We start from the raw sequence: 18,234 nt of genomic DNA, 5'->3' as shown, positions 1-18,234 counted from the left end.
GGACACGAGGAGTTTCTTTTGGGTTTCTGGACACTTCCTAACCCTGCTCCTCGTCCTTTGCTAAGATGTAGCTGTATTCCTGTTCCTGGCTTTGTGAGAAACTCTGACATCCTAATGATAAATTCTTCCCTTTTGGTTAAGCTACTTCAGGTTGGTTTCTGTTACAAACAGAGAATCTTTTTTTTTAATCCTCACCCGAGAATATTTTTCCATTTGTTTTTTAGAGAGAGAGAGGGAAAGACAGAGAGAAACATTGATGTGAAAGAAACACATCGACTGGTTGCCTCCTGTACCTGCCCAGACTAGGGCCTGGGCCGGGGAGGAGCCTGCCACCAAGGTACATGACCTTGACCGGAATCTACGTTGGGACCATTTGGTTCCCAGGCCGACGCTCTATCCACTGAGCCAAACCAGCTGGGGCTTAAACAAAGGTGTATTGATATCCTGCCTTGTTCTATAAAAAAATAAAACAAACTGTGCAATAGTCAGGGCAAGGGGGAAAAATTAACCCACAGAAAATGCTTACCACATGGTACTGCACTGTTGTTTAATATGGGCTGGAATATTAGCGCTAAGCTTTTTAGTGATCTCAACCAAGTATGAAACACTATCCCTTACAAGATTTCGTCTCCAGATTTTAAAACACGAGCAACTGGAGGATGAATAGATACACCACTGGGACACAATAGTCTGGAAGTGAGCTCTTCAACAAATGGGCAGTAATGGCACGCTGTGTAGCCGTCTGGAAAAAATATTAATTTGGATCCATACCTCACCCCATACACCGAGTCAGTTCCAAATGGACCGATGCTTAATTACAAAAGACTGGAAGTCTACCTGGTAAATGCCCATCAATAGAGGATTGGTTAAATAAATTACGGCATATTCCTACAATAAAATGTTATGGGAATTGAAAAAATTAGTGAGGAGCTCTGTATATACTGCTATAGACATATTTTTGATACATTAAGTAATAAAAAGCAAAATGTAATAATTGTGTATGGCATGCAACTATTTTTGCAAATTGGGGAATGTCTTGGCTTCTATAGACATAAAAAGATTGCCTAGAAGAATGAGCAGACCATAGTGGTTACATGTTTGGGTATGGAGACAGGTGTGGGGGAGAGATTCTTTTAACTGTATATCTTTTTATGCTTTCTGATGGATGAACCATATATATATATATATATATATATATATATATATATATAACTTAAAAATTTTTTTAAAAAATTAATGAAAGTCAGACAAACCAGCTGATGAAGCCCAGCTAGTTTTGACCGACTCAGAGGACAGCAGGAGGGGCTGGAAGTAAACCTGCCCCCACATTCCCACTGCTGGGGGCCCCGTGGCCATCCCCACCCTGGGATGCCATTCTTCCCATAAAGGATGCTCTCCCCAAAGCCTTTCCGTGTGCTATGGGGGAGGTCTATTGCCCACAGTGCTTGCCATATAAGAAGCATTACTTTTAGGGAAGTCTGCCCAGAGCACTCTGCTTCCTCCTTTTACCCACGAATAGTCTACGCTGCGGTGACTTTACAGTAACTGTATGATCATGTGCGCGCAGGAGCGATGAGCACACCAGCTTCCCAGCCAGAATACCTGGGTTCAAATCTCAGTTGTTCACGTCTTACCTGTTCAGTTGCTGGAGGTCATTTATTTTGTTCCTCTTAACAGACAGGGGGCGGGGGACAATTACTGCACAGACCTCACAGGGTCCATGTAAAGATCCCCCGCTTACATCAGCCGGTCCAACAGCAACATAATGGGAGCCACGTGAAGCATTAAAATTCTTGTAGCACTCACATTTTAAAAAGACACAAATGAAACCAATACTTATTCCAATATATCAAAAAGTGTTACCACTTCACCATGTAATAAATATGAACATTACTGGGGAGATGTTTCACACCCTTCTGTGGTAAGGAGCACATGCATCCGAGTTGCAGCCAGCCTGGGAGTAGCTGCATTGCAAGAGCTCAGCATTGAATCTTGCTGACCTACACAGGGCCCAGCACACAGTGGGTGCTCCTCTTGGGCACGAAAGCATTCCTCTGGAGTACACCTATGGGGTGCCCCTGGAAGCCATGTCTGCATTGTGGGGTTCATTACTAGGATTTTCCTTAGGCCAGTCCCTGGGCCTTCATGTTTTAATCCACAGCTACAAGGTACGGTGCCGGGTAGCAACCCTTGTGCAATGAACACTTGACCTAAGTGGGGCCACTGTCCCATCTCGTCCGTGGGGGTCCCAGTTCCGGGGTTGGGGTGGGAGGTGGCGTCTGTTGTCCCCCCCAAATGCGGAGGACCCTGCGCCACTAGCGGGGTGTACAGCGACCGAGGGGGAAGGTCTTGAAAGCGTGGGAGGGGAGCGGGAAAAGGACGCTGCGCCCTCCGGCCGCGGGCAGGGCCACGTTTAGGGGCGATGGCTGCCACGCAGGGCAGCAAGGGCGGCGGGCGGATTCCGAGCGCCCGGAGGTGCTGACCCGCTGGGCCACGAGGGCTCGGGGCTGCCCGGGCCCGGCCGCCGCTGGGCCGCAGGCCCCGCCTCAGCCTCCGCGCCGCGCCCGCCGTCTCCCGGCCGCTGAGTGGCTGAGGGGCCGGGGTTAACCTTTCACCGCCGCGCGCCGTCCAATCACAGGCTCGCTCTCATGCCGGCGCGGGGAGCGGCGCGTCGCGGGCGGACGGGGCGGCGTGGGCGCCGGTGGGATTCTCCAAGCGGCCGTGCGCCGTTGCCGCGGGCCGTGCGCGGGCTGCGGGCGAGCCGGGCGCTGCGCAGTCTCCGCAGGCGCCGGCGGGAGGGGTCGAGGCGGAGGCGCGGCGCGGCGCGGGCTGCAGCGGGCCCAGGTGAATGGAGTAACCTGACAGCGGGGACGCGGCGACGGCGAGCGGGAGGAAATGGCGGCGGCGGCGGCGCCGGGCGGCACCGGGAGGCCTGGGCTGTGACGCACGCGCCGGAGAGGGGTCCGATGGTTCTCGAAGGCCCGCGGCGCCCCGTGCTGCAGGTGAGGCGGGCTCCCGCGGCGCCGCTTTGTGTCCGGGGCGGGGAGCGCTCCGCCCGGCCCCGCGCCCGGCCCGCGTGGGCGCCCCGGCCCTGGGCCCGCGCTCAGGCCTGGCCCGAGGGGCGGGGACGGCGCGGGCAGATGGCGCGGCCTGCAGGGCCGTGCGCCGGCCGCGACCCTGGCGCCCCTCCGAGTGGCCGCTTTGGAGGGACCTTGTGCGGCCGCTCCGGCTCCGGTTGGGATGCGGACCGCCCTTGGGGAGCGGGTTTGACAGGTCCGGGTACGCGCACCGCACCGACTGCTGCGGGCCGGGCCGCGGCGCCTCGGGGCAGGCATCCTGGGACCTGCGGCGGCGGCGGCGGTCACCGCTGCGGCCTCAGTGGACACCTGCGGAAGGGCCGGAGGGTGCGGGGGAGGACGCCGGGCTGCGGGTGCTGCTGGCAGGAAGCGCGAGCCCTCGGGGCGCCGGGCAGGACTGGGAGGATCGTGCCCGTGTGCTGGCAGGTGACCAGGTCTGGGTCCCGGGGGCGCGTGGCCCAGGCCATCTTCCCGCCCCGCCCCTCCCCTCCCCGCCCCTCCGATGGTTTTGCGCCAGAACTTCTGGACCCTGCCAAGGAGCCTTTCCTCCGGCCTGTAGTCTCCGGGCAATCAGTGTGTCTCTAAGTTACGCGTCAGATTTGTGTGGATGATCTGCAGGAGCCCAGCTGCCCAGGCTTGGCCCGCACGCAGACCCGACCAACCCGCAGAGTGTCTGCCACAGCCTGAAGCCGTGCGGAGCCGAGGTGAGTGGCCAGGCCTTGCTCTGTGGTGGTCAGGGAGTGGAGAAAGTCGTGCTGGAAACGCCCGCGTGACTGGTCCACGGAAGTCGTGAGTGTTCTTACCACCAGCGCGGTTTAAGGGCATGCATTCGGTTTAGGGACATGCATTCGGTTTAGGGACATGCATTCGGTTTAGGGACATGCATTCGGTTTAAGGACAAGCATTCGGTTTAGGGACATGCATTCGGTTTAGGGACATGCATTCGGTTTAGGGACATGCATTCGGTTTAGGGACATGCATTCGGTTTAGGGACATGCATTCGGTTTAGGGACATGCATTCGGTTTAGGGACATGCATTCGGTTTAGGGACATGCATTCGGTTTAAGGACATGCATTCGGTTTAGGGACATGCATTCGGTTTAGGGACATGCATTTGGTTTAAGGAGTGGAATCGAACCGGCAACCTTTCAGTGCATAGGACGATGCTCAATCAATTGTCACTCTGGCTGGGCCAGATCATCAAACTACTGGACTCAGATTTAAAAAAAAAATTCGGTTTAAGAACATTGATTCGTCTCATCCAAGAGCCCTTACTTGGAAGGGGCGCTTCTTGAGGTACTCGGTCCTCTGTGTTTTCTGAATCTCTACGATTCTGCCTTTCAGTGGTCTTCGTGTCGCTTGTGCCTCAAGAGCAGCACACAGCGAATGGAAAAGGCCAGGAGTTAGGCAACTTGGAAATGATGTATTTCTTTTCAATGTGCTTTAACACAAGGTCAACGCAATTGAAAAACGTGTTGATGTGGACATGAACATTTCTAAGTAAAAATACTCGTCTTAACCAAAGAGCTCCCATAATTTATTACAGGATGGAGGCTGGTACAGGATGCTGGAGGAGGTGGCTTGTGCATAGTAATTTCGGCCAAGCTGATACCGGCAGGAACCAGGTTCTGGAAGAATCCGCCTGTTTCGCCAAGCGCTGTCTTTAAAACTAGGTAGCTACACGTGGCACGTGTATGGTATAGGTAATACGTGCCACATCTGTATACACACGTCGTTATTTCAAAACTTGATTGTAGGACATATTTTATAAAACTTTGTCTACAGATTAGAAACACTAAAGATTGCTTTTGATACGGTCACTTGAAGCACTTAAATGGTAGTGTTGGTGTGTGGGTTTATTCACGGCAACACATTGCCATCTGAGCCGTTTGAGGGAAAGATGTGTTAGTCACATTTCATTTGGGGCGAAGAGACTTCTCCTGCCCGTGTTTTAGTAGTGCTTGCTTTCTGCGCTGCCATGGCCGCCTCCCAGGTGGATTCTGTCTCCCGCACCTGCTGGTGGCTCTGTGGAGGGATTGTGAAGTGAGGTTTTGCCATTGCTGAGTGTCGTTATCTTGGTTTGCGAAGGCATTTCATAAGTCTCTCTTCTTTCTTGGTAGTGATTTTGTGGTGGTGTGTGTTGGCTAGCAGGCTCGGTGTCACCTTCTAGGAAGAGGGACTTTTGCGGCATTGAGATGTTTATTCCCTGCCACTGGCTGACATGTGCGATGCTTGTCTCACTTGAGAAAGTAGACACTTGTGACCTTAACACCCTGCGGTCATCCCTGGTGGCCGAGGGGAGAAGTGACCCTGAGGCACTGTCCTGACTTCGCTCGCACGGAAGGAAGGCTCGGAGGTGATCGCCTGGAGTTGCGAGCCTGAGAGTGGCAGACAGGACTGCCGTGGTTCGAGGCCAGAGCCCTGGCACCGGCTCTTTGGGTGACATTGGTGCTCTAAGTGGATGGTGGAGGGACGACCGGATCCTGTGTAGGAAGTCCTTAGTTGGATGCTTGTTGAATGAAGGAAACGCTGTCTAACCTTAAATGTTCAGGTGACTTCTCACCTGAGTATTTCAGATTTTTTTTCCTGGGCTAAATATATATATATAACTAATTTTATCATTTTAACCAGTTTTAAGTGTATGGTTTTATGGCATTAAGTACACACATTGTTTTGCAACCATCAGCACCATCATCTCCAGAACTTTTCCCTCTTCCTCAACTGAAACTGTCCCCATTAAACACTAACTCTCACTCTACCTCCTCCCAGCCCCAGGCAGCCATCATTCTATTTTCTCTATGAATGTGACTACTCTTGGAACCTCATACAAGTGGGATCATACAATATTTGTCCTTTTGTGACTGGTGTATTTCACTTAAGCTCCTTCAGGGTTCATTTATGTTGTAGCATGTGCCAGGGTTTCCTTTTTAAGGCTGAATAATGGTTCATTGTATGTATATATACCACATTTTATTTATCCATTCATCCGTAGGTGGACACCTGGGTTGTTGCTTCTGCATTTTGGCTTTATGAATAGTTTTCCTGTGTGTGTGTGTGTGTGTGTGTGTGTGTGTGTGTGTTTAATCTTAACCCAAGGACATGCTTAGAAGTGGGGGGAGGGAGAGAGAGAAACATTGATGTGAGATACATCGATTGGTTGTTTTCCATACACGCCCCAACCAGGGATCCAGCCACAACTCAGGTATGTGCCTTGTCCTGGAATCGAACCGGCAACCTTTCAGTGCATAGGACGATGCTCAATCAATTGTCACTCTGGCTGGGCCAGATCATCAAACTACTGGACTCAGATTTAAAAAAATATATATATTATTGATTTTTACCGAAAGGGAGGGAGAGAGAGAGAGTTAGAAACATTGATGAGAAAGAAACATCGATCAACTGCCTTCTGCATGCCCCCTACTGGGGATCGAGCCTGCAACCAAGGTACATCCTTTGGACACAAACTTGGAACCCTTCAGTCCGAGCGCCGACGCTCTATCTACTGAGCCAAACCAGTGAGGGCTGGACTCAGATTTTATCACAATATGAGCTTTCTCAGGGCTGTTCTGAAAGTTACACTTTCCCACAAGTGGTTCCTCTTTGTCAAGAAAAGACTTTAATCTCCTTGAGACCCAGGATTGACTCATTTTTGTGATCTCAGTTCCTGGCGAGCGGATATCCCAATAACTGAGCTTGTTCGGTTGATCAGTCATGGCGTGAGGCCGCGCTCTTGGCTGCTGGAGGAGGACACTGGGAAGGTCCGTGTCTAACTTGTGCAAATCGTAAGTTGGAGCCAAGTCTTGTTTACCTTATGCTCTGCTTTTTGAACATTCAAGAGTTTAGGTCACTTTAACAGGTCAGTGACTGTACATACTTTATTATTTGTCTACTCTGGGAGGATTTGGGATGGTTTTTCAGGGATCGGTGTGTGAGAGCACTGAAGATGGTGAAGGTGGAGAGGCGCAGGGTGGAGGAGGCGGGAGGGAATTAGACGAGAAGCTTAGGGCAGGGAGAGCTCAGCATCTGCATGTCGCTAAAGGTTTTTTAAAAATTTAAATTATTAGTCAAAGTGAAAGAGGAAGCAGTACTAATTATAGTTGGCATTGATTAATGAAAGGAAGTACACCAATTAACCAGGAGAAGCAGACTTTTCTCTTGTATGAAGAATAAGTGATTGTTTAAATTCGTATATAAAATGACATTAATATGTGGACAAAATGTTTTACGAGTGATAGAGAAACATTTTTCACATGCCATTGTACAGAAGCTAGGTAAAAGCCTCAGGCAGACTAGATAGCTTTAGTAATACGGTATACATCATCCTGGGGATTTGATTTATTAGAGTTTACTTAATTTATCTTCCAGGTGACTTCCCTGAAATATCAGTGTCTCATTCAGTTATCTTTTGACAGATGCCGAGTGACAATCTGTTTACAAATGAACTCATTTCTGGACGGTGTAGGCAGTTAGGATTTTCCCAGTTTTCGCCGCCAGGCTTTAGGAATGTGTGTTGGCCTAAAAAGCAGGGCTGCTTTCGTGGTGGTGTATCCTCAGTGAATGAATGCAGAGGAAGTGATACTTACAGTTGATCCTTGAACAATGTGGGGCTTAAAGGGCGCTGATTTCCCCACCCCCGCCTCGAATACCAAATCCTTGGTGCTCAAGTTCCCTATGTGTAATGACCCTCTGCAACCGTGGCTCAAAAACAGTACAGATATCTATACTAATAAAAGGGTAATATGCTAATTAGACCGGATAGACTGGACATCTTCCAGACGTCCTTCCGGACAAAGCCACGGTGGCGGGGGCCGAGGCAGAGGCGGTTAGGGTGATCAGCAGGCCAGGCAGAGGAGAGTGGTTAGGGGCATCAGGCAGGCAGGCAGGCAGAGGCGGCTAGGGGCGATCAGGCAGGCAGGCAGAGGGGTCAGGGGCGATCAGGCAGGCAGGCAGGTGAGCGGTTAGGAGCCAGCAGTCCAGGATTGCAAGAGGGATGTCCTACTGCCGGTTTAGGCCCGATCCTGCAGGGCAGTCGGACATCCCCCAAGGGGTCCCCAATTAGAGAGGGTGCAGGGGTCGGGGGGATTATTAAAAATAATCCCCCCCACCCCTGCACGAATTTCATGCACCGGGCCTCTAGTTTATTGCATAAAAATCATTGTATAAGTGGACCCTCATTTTGATGTTCGAGGGTCAACTGTATATTTTAGGTCTAGCTGATGAAATTAAAATTTTCAGTAATGTAAGAAGGCCTTTGTTAAAACATACTCTTGTTAGTGAATTGTTGGTTCTCTTAACATGTGCAGTTGCTTAGGGCAAGTATAGCTTAGCATTTAAATACATGACTAGGAAGATGCCACAAGAAAGCATTGTTTGAGGTTGTCGATAAAATTTACTAGAGATAAGACATGAAATACTTAAATTTTGGTCTTAGTGTTTGATTTTTGAGACTTGTAGTGACATTAAATGTCTGTGTTAAGGTTTATAGAATAACTAGAGGCCCAGTGCATGATTGAATCATGCACGTGTAGGGTCCCCTACACGCTTTCGCTTTTCGCGGTGGAGCTGGGTGCCTGTCCGCTGGTGCCGGAGCAGACAGGCACCCAGCTCCCCCACTTTTGATGGTCCGCGGCCGCTGGGGGGGGCTACCCTGCTGTTGAGAGGCGCAGAGGGCGGGAGTCCCACCCCCTGCGCCTCTCAACAGCCGCTGAGGGCAGCTGCCGCGGACACCTGGCTACCCTGCCGTTGAGAGGCGCAGCTGGGTGTCCGCAGCAGGCCCCCTCAGTGACCGCGGATCTGGCCGTTGAGAGGCACAGGGGGTGGGACTCCTGCGCCTCTCAACAGCAGGGTAGCCCCCCTCAGTGGCAGCAGATCCGTGCCTCTCAATGGCCAGATAGGCCACCCCGAGTCCCGCCCCCCAGCCTCCCACCGCCCAATCGTGGGCGTAGCGGAGTGATGGTAATTTACATGTTACTCTATTATTAGATAGGATAAGGATGGACTAGAACAGTACCTGGCATACAGAATGTGCTCCGATTTGTTCAGTGAATAAATTTGTTTTTATTACTTTCTGAAGTATTTAGAAACTAACACAGTTTTATGGAGAATAATGTTGCTTTTATATGAAGTTTTTGAAAAGATTATTACTGCCCTGGCTGGTGTGGCTCAGTTGGTTGCGCGTTGTCCAGGGCACATGCTGGGGTTGCTGGCTGGATCCCTGGTAGGGGCGTGCAGGAGGCAGCAGATCAATGTGTTGCTCTCACATTGATGTTTCTCTCTCCCTTCTTCTCTGAACTGTAAGATGAAAACTTAGGGAAATAGTCTTACGAAGTAGATAAAGTCAGATTTTTGCTTTGAATGGATGGCAGAATCTTTCAGAGACAATTGAGACTTTTCATATGTCCATCTAGAACAGCTTAGTAAATGTTTGTTAATGGATGAGAACCTGATAGAAATTGTTTTAACTTTTTCTCTTTGATCATTTTGATACCCTGTGCTGTGAAGTCCTTTTTGCCCACTCAATTTGCTTGTCTGCCTTTTGCTTATTGATTTGTAGTTGTTTATATATCCTACTCTGGCTTGCTTTTTTCACTCTCTTAATCAGGTCATTTAATGAACACAAGTTCTAATTTTATGTAGTCCAGTTTGTCAATGTTTTTCCTTTATGATTGGTGCTTTCTAGAGCTTGTCTAAGAAATTTCTGCTCACCCCAAGGACATGAAGACATATTTGCCTATGTTTTTTTCTAATAACTTTATTGTTCAATTTTGTACATTGAGATATATAATCTAATTGGCATTGATTTTTGCGTGTGATAATGAGGCGGGAGTAAAGATTCTTTTTTCTTTCTGGATATACAACCTGGCTTCTATTCTGTACGGTACTGTTTTTGTCATTTGTAAGTAAGCTTATATATGTGAGTCTTTCCATATTTTATTCTGTTTCATTGTCTATTTTTGTGCTAGCACCCACACTATCTTAATTACTGTAGCTTTATAGTAAGTCCTAATAAATAAATTGCTTTTTTTTTTATGTTAAGCCATCTTTGCATTCCTGTGGCAAAACACAACAGGTCGAGATGCATTTTCCTTTTTAAATATATCTGGATTCAGTTTGCTAGGATTTTGTTTAGCATCTTTATGTTTTTTGTTTGAGAGATGGGGCTGTACTTTTACTGTTATTAGATCTTGGTGTCCACTTTATGCTGGTATCATAGAAAGAGTTGGGAAGTATTCTCTCTTACTTCTGTCCGGAAGAGTTTGTTTTTAAGATTGAAGTTATTTTTAAATATTTAGAAGAATCACTAGTGAAGCCATCTGGGCTTGGAGTTTTTAATAATCCATTTTTAATAATCCATTTTCTTTAAAAGGTATAGGCCTCTTCAGATTTTTATTTCTTCAGATGTTAACTTGGGTAAATTGTGTTTTCCTAGGAATTTGTCCACTTCATCTAAAGTATTTCCTTGAGTGGCCATGAGAATGTAATTGATGCTAAAATAACCAATTAAAACTTTGCTTCATTTGGAAAAATTACAACTTTTTAAAAAATATATATTTTATTGATTTTTTTTTTACAGAGAGGAAGGGAGAGGGATAGAGAGCTAGAAACATCGATGAGAGAGAAACATCGATCAGTTGCCTCCTGCACACCCCCCACTGGGCATGTGCCCGCAACCAAGGTACATGCTCTTGACCGGAATCGAACCTGGGACCTTTCAGTCTGCAGGCCGATGCTCTATCCACTGAGCCAAACTGGTTTCAGCAAATTACAACTTTTTAAGAGATAATTAAGTAACATAAAGAATATTCTTTGCTGTGCGGATGAAATAATAGTCAGGGGTTAATGACACTTCAGTTAGGTTTTATATATTCTCAGAAGTTACGCACAAGTGTGATTTATGTGGACAAAGTTAGTTCCCTGAAAACTAATGATATTCAACAGCTATTGGTAGGTTGGGAGCTCGATCCAAGCCAGGGCACATAGAAGTGATGGGGAAAATGAGACATTCTTGGGGGGGCTAGCAATCTGAATCTGTGCCCGTAACCTCATGCACATTCTTGTTAGCCTATAGTCTAGTCACTGCCCCTTTAATTATCTGGTCCTGCAAGACCTGTTTACCTGAGGACTACCCCCATTTTAGAGAGGCCATAAACCATGAACAATACACAACACCCGGACAGGGTAATCAGTGCTGGCACCAGGCCAGGCCTTTAGGTGTGGTCTCACGGCCCCCACCCCAACACACGGGGCTTTTTGCAGAGCCCATGAAAGGTCTGGAAGTCCCATCCCATACTTGGGGGACAAAGAAACAAAGGGTATAAAGGGAAAGCTTCCTCCATATTGGCTTGCTCAGGATTTGGAGAGAAACAGTCTCCCCTGAGTCACTGTACCGGTCCATGTGAAACATCTGAAAATAAAGAGGTTTTTCCTGGGTCTCCAAGTACTCCTGTGTGTTCTTCGCCAGGTAAATTCTGTAGCAGAAGAATCAACCAATGAGTGCATAAAACATGGAACAACAAATCAATGTTTCTCTCTTTCAAATCAATCAATAATTTTTTTTAAAAAAGCTCTTGATTAGTATGTGAAATTTGTAATTAATTGGAAGCTAAATTTCTAATTTGACCAAAAATTCGTTTTTGATTAATCCAACCCTTGAATTATAATTTAACATATGCTTTATTGTTCTTTGAAGGATTGTTTCTAAGTCATAGTAAAAATAAAAATAAGTAAAGTATAAAGTAGGAGTATCTTAAAAACATTTTGGGAGGGGGACAGTCAATATTCAAATGGCTTCAGCTTTCTGCAGTGCATGCAATTCTTTCTCCTCACCAAGCATCTTAGGCATTTTGTAGTGATTTGCACATCTGACTTGGCTAGTGAATTAAATGTATGTGTTGTGGGGTATGTAGGGGAGCGAGAGGAGTCTGGGCTGACATCGTAGTAGATCCCAGTATAGAAGGAGGCTGAGACTGAGAGGTGAGCGGTAGCCCGAGGTCTCCCAGGTAGCAAATGGATTCAAGCACCATTCGGACTTGACCTTGTGTCCTTCCCTCTCTCACAGGGATTTGTTCTGTAATGTATTGGGTTTAATTGTAACTCAGTTGAGTGAAATAAGACTTGTTAGCTTAGGAGGTTGCATTTATTCTGATGCTGCTGGTTTTTTCTCCCCAGAATTCTTGAAGTCCTGTAATGGAGGGTTTAAACATTTGGTTTTTTGTTGTATTTAGCAATAGTGAATCTTCATCTTTCTTTTTAGATTAATTTAATTTTTGGAACGGCCGAAAGTTCCCTTGGCAGCTAAGTGTGGCTTTCCAAGTGGAAACGTGTAGCAGGCAGGCAAGGGTAGGGGATCGGAGCAAGAGATGGGGCCACGGAAGGCCCTGGTTCTTCCAGGGTGGGGTAGGTGGGTGGGGTTTGTGCTACCAGGGACTTGGAGTGCGTAAACAGGGCCAGGCCCGGCACCCGGTGTGCGGAGAGGAAATGTTAGTAACAGGAAAAGCAATGTCTGCTCTGAAGGAAAGAGTTAGGGCTCAGGAGTCTCCCCCTTGTGTTTAGCTGTCCTTGTCTGTGGGCCTGGTACAGAGTTCGTTGTCCGGGGCTGAGGTTAACGAGGTGAGAGCCCTGTACACTGAGAAGAGAAAATCAGAGGCTCAAATCCCCGCAGCGCCGTAGGGAAGACCCTTTATGACCTAGCTCCTGCTCGTCTTACGGTGTCATTGTCTCACCGCTCTCCTGTGGACACTGCTCCAGCAGGCTGCTGCTCGCAGTTTCTTCAACTTGACCTGCAGGGAGTCTCGTTCCCAGGATGCCCTGTACTGTCCCCTTCCTGCCTAATGCTGATATTTCTCAGTCTATAAAACTGACCTGCGGTCCATTCTCACCCTCTCCATTCTCACACTTGTACTGGGGGTGTCTTGCTCAATAAATACTAGTTGAATGAATGAATAATTTAAGGGGCAGGAGGTAAAACAAAGGTTTTTAAGTGAGGAAAACCACCTTAAATATTACTTTTTATACTACTCTGAAATGAAATGGGATATAAGTTCTATTTTCTGTGTCCTACTGATAGCTAAATACTGACTTATCAGTATTTAGTAGAGTTTTATTTTTAACTTTGTGTTTTAAAAAAACTTACAGAGATGTAGGATTGGAATACCCTCCATTTACCAATGTTTATCGATTTGTACATTTGCATTCCAGGCCTTGTGCTCTTCACTAAATACTTGAGGTATATTTTCTAAGAACAAGAGTATTCTCTTACATATGTGCCGTACAGTTATTAAATTCAGATAATTTAACATTGGTAATACTGAAATGTCACCAGTGTTCCTCTAGGGCAGGGGTCGGCAAACCGCGGCTCGCGAGCCACATGCGGCTCTTTGGACCCTTGAGTGTGGCTCTTCCACAAAATACCACGTGCGGGCACGCACGTACAGTGCGATTGAAACTTCGTGGCCCATGCGCAGAAGTCGGTTTTCAGCCTGAGCGAGTCTATTTTGAAGAAGTGGCGATAGAACACTCAAGGGGCCAAAGAGCCGCATGTGGCTCTCCAGCCGCAGTTTGCCGACCACTGCTCTAGGGGCGGCAAGTAGCTTTCCCTCTATGCTCTAGCTCAATGGATGGGGACCGAGTTAAACTGACGAAGGACCGATTAGCTGGAGAACAGGTTTATTTTTCATGCACGCAGGAGCTACCGAGGGAGAAATCAAACCCGAAGAAGCGGTTAGGCTTGAGAGCGCATGTGCCATTTTAATAAAGGGTGATACGCTGTGGAGACGTGACAAGACAAAGGAACAGGAGTTTGGACTTCTAAGGGTGGTAAATTGTGGCAAGGTAGACCTGTGAGGGTCACTGAGGGAGAACAAGGGTTATTTCAGCAGGCTTGTTTTTGCGGATTCGAGTCCCTGGCGTCTCTCTCCAGTGATAAGAGTCATCTCTTCCTGGAACTGGGGTGGGGAGAAAGGACACCTTGACAATGGGAAGTGTGTGGCCTGCTTTTAGGCAGAAACGGGAGGGCAGGGAGTTCCTCTGTGTCTGCTGTTAGTCTTGTCTTCAGCTCAAAATAATCCTTATGCCAGAGTGACATATTTTGAGGTGGCATAGTCTGATCCCCTTTAATCCCAACTATGTAACTTGTGTTTAATTGTCATGTCTCTCTCTTTTTTAATATGTTTTTATTGATTTCAGAGAGGAAGGGAGATGGAGAGAAAGATAGGAACATCAGTGATGAGAGAGAATCATTGATTAGCTGCCTCCTGCACGCCCCCCACTGGGGATTGAGCCCTCAGCCCGGGCATGTGCCCTTGACTGGAATCGAACCAGGGACCCTTCAGTCCGCAGGCTGACGCTCTATCCACCGAGCAGACCGGCCAGGGCTGTCACGTCTCCTTACTCTTAGTCTGACAGTTTCTCAGCTTTCACTTCGATGACCGCGGCATTTTGAAGAGCACAGCCAGTTGTTTGCAGAGTGAATCTCAGATTTGGTTTGCACGTTTCCTCGTGGTGAGGTTCGGGGTGTGCCACAGCCTTGAGCAGGAACCTGCGTGGAGGGCATTGCTTTGCAGCTCTGCTGTGGTATTGTTCGGGCGGCTCCCTAGCTCTGGTCCTTTCCGTTCCTCGCCGTGGGGGGAGGTCCGTGTCCCCGTGTTGGCGATGCTAACTGTGTCACTTGGATGAAGTTGCAGTGGCATCTGGCAGTGTTTCTAGTGGAACATTTCAGTTCCATGTCAGATAGGTAATCTGTGCAGAGCTATTGCGACATGATGTTCTTTTGTAACCCAATAGTTTCAGTGTCCATTAATGACTCTTGCCTCGATTTTCGGTTGTGATGGTTAAAAATGATTTCTTTCTGTCATTCCTTCTGCACTTACTAGTGGACATTGAACAAAGTTTTATCTGGATTTTAAACCTAATAAAATGTAGTTTCTAAGAAACCATAATGAGAAGAACTATTTGAGTCTTTGTGTTTTCCCAGTTGTACTGAAACCGTAGAGCTTTCCGTTGTTGCTGAGACGTTTTCGAGGTTAGTGTCAGATCAGATTGCATTCGGGAGGAGAGGATTCTGTAGTGGTTGGGAGGTCCCCCAGGGGGCTGGGGGGCGGGGAGTACAGTTGTCTGACGTCAGCATTGCCACTGGACAGACCGATGCCGCTCTGGCTGTGGTGCTTTCAGGTCAGCCCTGAACTCTAATTTCTAGGGGAGAGGCGCAAGGATGGAGGCGTTAAACGTATTAAAATAACTTGGCTTATGTAAAGTCTTTAAACAGTAGGAAGTATCTAAATTGAAATTTTCTTTGACCTATAAAGATACATGTTAATTTAAGGCTAGATAAATAGTTTATTCTCAACATAGTGTTAATTAATGAAAATATATTTATGGATATTTCCAGCTTTCCTTGAATTTAGTGTAAGTCAGGTATGAGATTACCTTTCATGTCAGGGTTAGCAGTTTCGGGGTGGAGGGAGAGCGGTAGCATCCAGTAGGGAACAGAAGATACAATGAAGCCCTGATGTGGGCGGTGTGGTGGCCATGTGTGCTGCGAGAGGGAGTCCAATGAGGAAGTTCTGAGGGAGCCTGGGGGTGGGGAGTGGGGGGTGCGGTCCAGAGGAGCAGCTCAGTGTGAAGGCTGGGAGACGTGTGCGGGGTGTCTGGAGAAGCAGGTCACGTGAGTGGCTGCTCGGCGTGCACACGGCAGTGGTGTGGCGCTTGCTCCTTGCCTGGAACTTGCAATGTTTTCTTTTCTGACGCCACATTGGTTCAACATCCAACATACGTACCAGCCTATCAGGCTCATGCTGTCTCAGGACCAGACCTGCCTGTAGTATTAAAATGTCCATGTTGCCCTGCCCAGGGTGACTCCGTTGGTTGGGCATTGTTCCAGGCACCAAAATGTTGCCGGTTCGATTCCCAACCAGAGCACATGATTGGGTTGTGGGCTGGATCCCTGGTAGGTGGCCTGGAGGAGAAGGCAGCCCATCCATGTTTCACTCTCACATTGATGTTTCTCTTTCTCCCTCTCCCTTCCTCTCTCTAAATAATTAAATAAAGAAAAAGAAAATGTCTGTGTTATATTGTGTTAAAATCGCTTGACATAGAAGGTGGCCCCTTTGTCCTCCTGGGTGGTCTCGTGTGGTGTAAAGATAGGCAGAATTGAGTAAAATTCTAGTACTTGTTGAACAGTGTTTCTATTGAGTCAAATACAGAAACTTGGACTCAAACCTTAACCTTAACACTCACCTTGAAAGCTAGTGGTGTGTGAATTATTTACCTCTCTTGAAGCAAACTGCAGGGGAAATGTCCTTTTAGGGAGCTTGAGGGGAAGTCGGGTCTCTGGGCCATTTTGATGAGTTGGAATGTTGTCTTTTTCAAAAGTATTCCAGCCAAAACTGGTTTGGCTCAGTGGATAGAACGTTGGTCTGCGGACTGAAGGGTCCCAGGTTCGATTCCGGTCAAGGGCATGTACCTTGGTTGCGGGCACATCCCCAGTAGGAGGTGTGCAGGAGGCAGCTGATTGGATGTTTCTCTCTCATCGATGTTTCTAACTCTCTATCCCTCTCCCTTCCTCTCTGTAAAAAATCAATAAAATGTATTTTTTATAAAAAGTATTCCAAGTAAAGGGGCCGTTGGCTGGCAGCCTAGGGATACTGCTGTGGGAATTCTGATGGATGGAATTCGTTAAAATGGTATTGGACCTGCATTCAACTTCAATTTCTGACAAATCTAGTTTTAGGCATAATTACATTGCAATGTAAACATAATATATTTATGTTACAGATTTAGAGAAACCCATAAATTTGTTTGGTTCATAGAGTAGTGCAAGAAAAGAAGGCTATTGAATTTGTGGTTTAACTTATAGAAACTGGGGTAAAATTTACCACAATTAATAGCTGCAGAAGGGAGAAGTTTTTCTTTTCCAGTTCCTAAAACAGAATCATATATCTCTAAACTGTTGTCTTTATACAAACGCTTGAAAGTTTGTTTTCCAGTTCTAAAAGTAATAAGGTGCTCAAATTGTAGGGAATTTTAAAATGCAGAAAAATTTTAAGGAAAAGAAATTAATCTTGGTAGTAATCATAGCCTCAATTTTTGAGTGAATATTTTCTCTCCATTCCCCCCTCCCTCCCTTTTCTTTTTTTTTTCTTAGTTTTTAACTTGAAGACATAATCATAATCTTATTGTAAATAAAAATGCCCTGCTTTTTTTCATTGGATGCCATAACATGAGCATTTTTGTTCATTGTAAACTCATTATGTTTAATGGCTCAATTGAATTGAATCATGTAAAATGAGCCATGGTTTACCAAACCATTCCCTCATTCATTGGGGGTGGAAGTGGGAGGGGCATTTTTTGCTGTTATAATTGGTGATATTGAAGGGAACATTTCTGTATGAAGTTTTTGTGTGTGTTAATGTTGTAGGCTAGATTAATATGCAAGGATTTCTAATTCATGACAGAAATGACAAGTAAAAATGGAAATCTGTGATAAAGTATCTACTGATATTGGTGTTTAAATTCTTGAAGTTTGTATTCCTTTTCTCTTCTCTTTGGTCTCAATCTTTGTTTGACCATAGTCTTTTTGTAAGCTATACTCACCAAATAGTAGTTAATAAATCCTTGAAATATTTATTTTGTATACTATAGAAATTTTGGATATTTCCCATCTTTTTGTACACTTTATATTTTCTTTTTTTACACTTTATATTTTCAAAACTTGTCCATTTTGGTGATGATGATGATGATGGTAATTTTTTGCCCATCTGTACCATTTTATTGCCTAAGAAACAGTTAAGGGAAGTAATATTTTTAGTGATGTCAGTGGAGCCCACAGAAATAGTATATAGTACTTTTTGTTGTTTTTTTTCTTTGCTTTTAAAGAAAATTGGTGGATACAAAGCTATGTAACTTTATTTCACACTACATACTATAGTTTGTGATTTAGATTTGATTTTTATCCTACCCTAAATTCATAATGTATAGGTGGTTCAGAGGTTGGGGGTTTTCATGTTTGTTAGGTTAAAATACCGTATAAAATCTTGTATATTTTAAATTTATATGAGAATATATTTTCTATGCTGAATTTTAGAATTAATAAAACATTTTAGGTTTTCTTTAAGACATTCCTTATAGTCTTAAGAATTGTTTGAAAACATGATTCTAAATA

At 46.2% G+C, this 18,234-nt stretch overlaps 1 protein-coding gene across 1 annotated transcript in view; it reads left to right on the top strand.

Annotated features, from left to right (window-relative positions):
• Window positions 1–2,948: 2,948 nt before the first annotated feature.
• Window positions 2,949–18,234, top strand: part of DICER1 (dicer 1, ribonuclease III) — a 64,306-nt gene continuing 49,020 nt past the window's right edge. The window contains 1 exon segment of the mRNA XM_054715738.1: window positions 2,949–3,002. The gene's annotated coding sequence lies outside the window, so the exon portion shown is untranslated.

This window comes from Eptesicus fuscus, chromosome 5 (assembly GCF_027574615.1).
Source record: "Eptesicus fuscus isolate TK198812 chromosome 5, DD_ASM_mEF_20220401, whole genome shotgun sequence".
Classification (NCBI taxonomy): domain Eukaryota; kingdom Metazoa; phylum Chordata; class Mammalia; order Chiroptera; family Vespertilionidae; genus Eptesicus; species Eptesicus fuscus.
This window is presented reverse-complemented; position numbering and strand designations above follow the sequence as displayed.